Consider the following 5,824-nt stretch of genomic DNA (forward strand, 5'->3'; position numbering starts at 1 on the left):
ACCATTGTGGGATCCGTACCGGATAGGGTTGATAGAAGAGATAGAGAAGATCCAACGGAAAGCAGCGCGCTTCGTTACAGGATCATTTAGTAATCGCGAAAGCGTTTCGGAGATGATAGATAAACTCCAGTGGAAGACTGCAGGAGAGACGCTCAGTAGCTAGGTACGGGCTTTTATTGAAGTTTCGAGAACATTCCTTCACCGAGGAGTCAAGCAGTATATTGCTCCCTCCTACGTATATCTCGCGAAGAGACCATGAGGATAAAATCAGAGCCCACAAAGAGGCATACCGACAATCTTTCTTTCCACGAACAATACGAGACTGGAACCGATAGAGTACTCAAAGTACCCTCCGCCACACACCGTCAGGTGGCTTGCGGAGTATGGATGTAGATGGAGATGTAGAAGGTGAACGGATGTCAATGATATGATTCGTTGATGATATTGCTATTCTGAGTGAAAGTGAAGAAGAATTAAACGATCTGGAATGAACAATCGACTGAGTACAGAATACGGATTGAGAGTAAATCGAAGAAAGCAGCAGAAATTAAAACAGCGAGAAACTTAACATCAGGGTTGATGGTCCCAGAGTAGATGAAGTTAAGGAGTTCTGCTGCCTAGCCAGCAAAATAACCAACGACGGATGGAGCAAGGAGGACGTCAGAAGCAGAGTAGCTCTGGCAAGAAAGCCATTCATGGCCAAGAGAACTCTACTAGCAGCGAATGTAGGTCTTACTTTGAGGAAGAAATTTCTGACAACGTACGTTTGGAGCACGACATAGTATGGAAGTGTAACATGGACTGTGGGGAAAACTGGAACAGAAGAGAATCAAAGCATTTGAGATGTGATGCTACAGACGAATGTTGAAAATTCGATGGACTGATTAGGTAAGGAAGGAGGAAGTTCTGCGCAGAATCGGAGAGCAATGGAATACGTGGAAAATACTGACAAGAAGGTACATAACTATAGGACATATGTTAGAACATGGGGGGAGCTACGAGAGGAAAAACTGGAGAAGAAGACAGAGATTGGAAAAAATCCAGAAAATAATCGAGGACATACGTTGCAAGTGTTACTCTGAGATGGAGAGGTTTGCACAGGAGGGGAAATCGTGGGGGGGGGGGGGGGCATCAAGACTGAGGACTCAAAAAATAAAAAAAAATGTACAATCGCACGTTTCCCAGACGCTTATATCAACTGATTGTCATACCCCTACCTAAGCCCTTAAGGACAAACGCCTTCCTTCTAGCTACCGCCCCATTTCTCTCACCAGCTGTGTTTGCAAGGTGATGGAATATATGATCCATGCCCAGCTAGTATCGTGGCTTGGTTCTTTCAATCGACTAACCACTGAACAATGTGGATTTTGAGCGCGCCGTTCTTCTGTTGACCATCTCGTCGCTTTGTCAACCCAAGTCATGAACGGTTTTCTGCAGAAATACCAGACTGTGGCCGTGTTTTTGGTTTGGAGGAAGCCTGTGACACCTGTTGGAGAGTGGTATCCTCTATACTCTATACATGTCGACCGCTTGCCACATTTCCTTGAGGTATTTTTAAAAGACAAAGTTTTCAAGGTACTTTTATGTTTGGCATTGTCGACACCTTAATCCAGGAGAACGGAGTGCCCCAAGGGTCGGTACTGAGCGTCGTCCTCTTTGGTGTAGCCATTACGGTCTGTATATCGGCGGGCATCTCTGGCTCCCTTTTCAATGACGATTTTGGGGTCTATTGGAGTTCTCCACGGACTTGTCTTCTCGAGCAGGGTCTTCAGGGATGTCTCGATCGGTATTATTCGTGGAGTATCGACAATGGGTTTCTTTCACTATCTTCATATCTTGGGCCTGTTGCGCTTCCTTTCGTTGAAACTACGAAATTTCTGGCGGTCATGCTTGATAGAAAACTTTCTTGGTCCTTCCGCATGTATTACCTGGCCGCCCCCTGTAGAAAGGTCCCTCAGTGTCCTACGCGTCCAAAGAGGTACGTCCTGGGGAGAGGATTGTATCCCACTCCTCTGTTTGTACTGATCCCTTGTGCATTCTAAACTAAACTATGGGTGTTTCGTTTAATCATCTGCACGTCCGTCCATCTTATGCCATGTCAATACACTCCATCATCGTGGAAACCATTTGGCCACGGGCACCTTTTACACCAGCCCGGTTGAGAGTCTGTATGCTGAAGCTGCTGAACTACCGCTGTCCTACCGCCGTGACTTTCTCCTCAGCAGGTACGCGTACCGTTTGTCTGCCGCGCGTGGCCACGCATACTGTGCCTCCTTCTTCGATGACTCCCTCGACTGCCAATATGGGGTTCGTCCTCCTTCTGTGCCACTTCCCAGAGCTCGCATTTAGCTACTGTTCTGGCAGCTTAACTTCACGCTAGCTTCCACGTTCCCTGCTGTCCCTCCCATCGCCCTGTCTCCCTCGGTGCCCCCCCCTATCGCTCCTACCACACAGGTCGTCCCGCCTCCAACCCCCCGTCCCTCCCGTCACCCCCGTTGCCGTTGCTCACATCGCCACCCATTGCCCGTGTCACACCCGTCGCCCCCGTCACCCTCGTCGGCCTCTGTCGCCCTGTCACACCCCATCGTCTCCGTCACATGCCCCCAGCCCTATCACTCTCTGCCATCACTGTTGGCCCCCGACCCGTGGTTCCCCCCAGTCTATGTCCCCCATCCCCGTGTCTTTCCTGTCCCCCCAACCTCCCGTCCCTCCTGCCGCCCCCATCGCTCGTGTCGCCCCCCATCGACTGTGTCGCCCCTGTCGCCCACGTCTCCCCCATCACCAATTCGCCCCCCCCCCATCCCACAGGTCCCCCTGGCCACCATCGCACCTGTCCCCCCCCCCATCATCCACGTCCCCCCATCGTCCCCCGTCTCTCCCATCTCTATTTTCATCCCCTTAGCTGCCCCATTGCCCCCCCCCCCCAACCCTTCCGTCACCAATGTCATCCCCATCGCTCATACTGCCGTCTTGCGGCCCTCATCGTCTCCCTTCTCACTGTTCCTTCTAACCCCCCATCCCACCTCCCCCTCTCCATGCCGTCCCCCTATTGCCTCTTCTCCCCCTCTCTTTTTCTCTATCTTTTTTTCTCTTTCTTTTTGTCTCTGCTCTGTCTTTTTGTCTCTATTTTCCTTTCTCTTCCCTCTTTTTCTCTCTCAGGTATCTAGGAAAAGTCTTTGACCAGGACATTTCGGAGAAAAAGCCATTAAAGCAGGAATCTTGAAAACAGCATACTAAGACATTAAGGATGAATGTGATATCAATATCCCTCGTTGGTAGTCTTAGACACTAACCTACAAAAATTCAGAAGCTCAGCTTTATATGGCTGCCTCCAAAAAATGAATTACAAAAAACTGTAAAAAACATTGATCACTTATTTTGGTAAATCAAAGTTGGATAAAGCATGGTATAAAGAAACGGGATAGATCGTAGAGAAACTGCAAATTACTTAACAATATACTGAAGAACGACTGCCACTCAGCAAGAACTTGTAAGATGCCAAAGATTGCCACGAAAAACCGTAGACGAAGACTCAAGTCATTTGGACAGAAGATATAAAAAAGAAATTTTGAGATATAGTAAAAGAAATGCGGAAGAAAAGAAATGAGAAAGGGCTGAAATAAACGTAGTCTAAGGTGCCTCATACTTAAAATTGGAGTAAATAAAGTGTTGAACGAAACTGGAATGTAAGGATTTGGTAAATTCGAGTTATTATTGTACAGTTCTGCCGTGCTACAGCTGGCGACAGATCCACAGAACGTGCTGGCGGACTCGTCGCAGAATTTTCCTTTTCATCCGTCACCGCGTGCGTACATCCGAAAAGTCTGGAGAAATGAGCGAGAAATTGTTCCGACAGCGGGATGGACAGCGGCCGCCAATTACTGGTTTCGTGTCGGCGGCTTCTGAGGTCTGCAGGCTGAGCCTGTGTCTCTTCCTGTCTGCTCCACAAAGGCAGAGGACGCGTTCACGTCTAAATGTTACCGCTTTAATGTTATCGTATTGGTAGCCGAAATATCCTTGCAGGGTAAGCGAGATATAATTTTTCTGTCCCATTAAAAGGACAAGTTGCATCTGAGAACGTCGAACCATCCGGACAATTCGTATGTCAGTTCAATCCGTATACAGCCACAAACAACTTTTTGCGGAAGGCAGCCACGGCTCGGAGACGTTATTAACAGCAGCAACGCTCAGCACTCGATAAGGGTTCAAATTACCACAAAAATTATAACAGTTAAAAAGTGAAGAATGATGAGATATGCCGGCCTGTGTGGCCGTGCGGTTTTAGGCGCTTCAGTCTGGCACCGCGTGATCGCTACGGTCGCAGGTTCGAACCCTGCCTCGGGCATGGATGTGTGTGATGTCCTTAGATTAGTTAGGTTTACGTAGTTCTAAGTTCTAGGGGACTGATGACCACAGATGTTAAGTCCCATAGTGCTCAGAGCCATTTGAACCATTTTTGAACATGAGATGTTTCCAAAACCGCATAGCTGTATGGAGGTGCTTAGTTCGGAACTACCCGTTTCTGATCAGCATCGACGCATTTTCAGGTTTACCTGTCAAGAATACAAATCACTGTGTAAAATTTTTAAAATAGTAGAAATAGAGAACCATAATAGTGCTGCCATTCAATAATAACCAATGACGAGTACTCACGACGGTTATATTTCCATTAGGCCAGTATTACACTACCATATTTATTTGTCGAAGTTGACGTGTCAAATATTTATGTGATGGAAATTTGGTAGTTTAATAGTGAACTTGGTAAAATCTTGCCTTTCGTCAAAGAAATATGATCAAATCTAGGCCCCTCGCTGTAGATTTGATCGTAAAAGTCGTCCGTCTTCTTTTCGCTGCAATGTGAAATGTAACCGCTTGGAGCGCTGGCATCGCTACAGCTCTTTGACGTCTGTAGTGTGTGCTGTGTTTGCAAACATGGGTGAGAAGTCTAGCTGGTGTGTTGTTTCGCCTCTGTTTAATAGCCTTGCTTCGACTGGGAGGGTGGGCTGTTGGCAAGGGCCGCCCGCGGTACGTGCTGTCCGCCTGTGCTGCAGGCGCCTTCACACCCACAACGACAGCTAAGGCCGTCCACCCTCACACAGACGGACTTCCAGCAACCCATACCAGGGCAGGAGGGACACACTCTAAAGTGAAAAAACTTAAAAATTCTGCGCTCTCCATTGTACTTTGTCTAATTTTGAAAAATGGAGGCCGCAAGTTCAAAAGTGCTTCATTTGTTTCGTGCCGATACTTTCTACCAGTTTTGTAGTTGTCGGAACACTAATTCTGTTAATGAAATTACTCAAAATAAAAATAGTTCTTAATGCCCAAGTAGTGTATTAAACATTTATTTATTATCTTCACAGATTCCCTCTTCAGAGCTTTATAAATCACTTCACACGTTCATGGAATTATGTTGGTTAACATGCACTGTCCTATTCCTCTGCAGTATTGTTAGCTAGAGTAGCTCTCTCCTGTAGTAAGAAATCGCAGTGCTATGGTGAGTCTGTGCCCTGCACATTTTCGAAAGTGAATATTCTGCTATTTCATATGAGGAGCCACTTTACTGACAAGGGAACCTCCCCATCGCACCCCCCTCAGATTTAGTTACAAGTTGTCACAGTGGATAGGCCTTGAAAAACTGAACACAAATCAACCGAGAAAACAGGAAGAAGTTATGTGGAACTATGAAAAAATAAGCAAAATATACAAACTTAGTAGTCCATGTGCAAGATAGACAACATCAAGGATAGGGTAACCTCAGGAGCGCAGTGGTCCCGTGGTTAGCGTGAGCAGCTGCAGAACGAGAGGTCCTTAGTTCACGTCT

The sequence above is a fragment of the Schistocerca cancellata genome, unplaced genomic scaffold (assembly GCF_023864275.1).
Source record: "Schistocerca cancellata isolate TAMUIC-IGC-003103 unplaced genomic scaffold, iqSchCanc2.1 HiC_scaffold_780, whole genome shotgun sequence".
Lineage (NCBI taxonomy): Eukaryota > Metazoa > Arthropoda > Insecta > Orthoptera > Acrididae > Schistocerca > Schistocerca cancellata.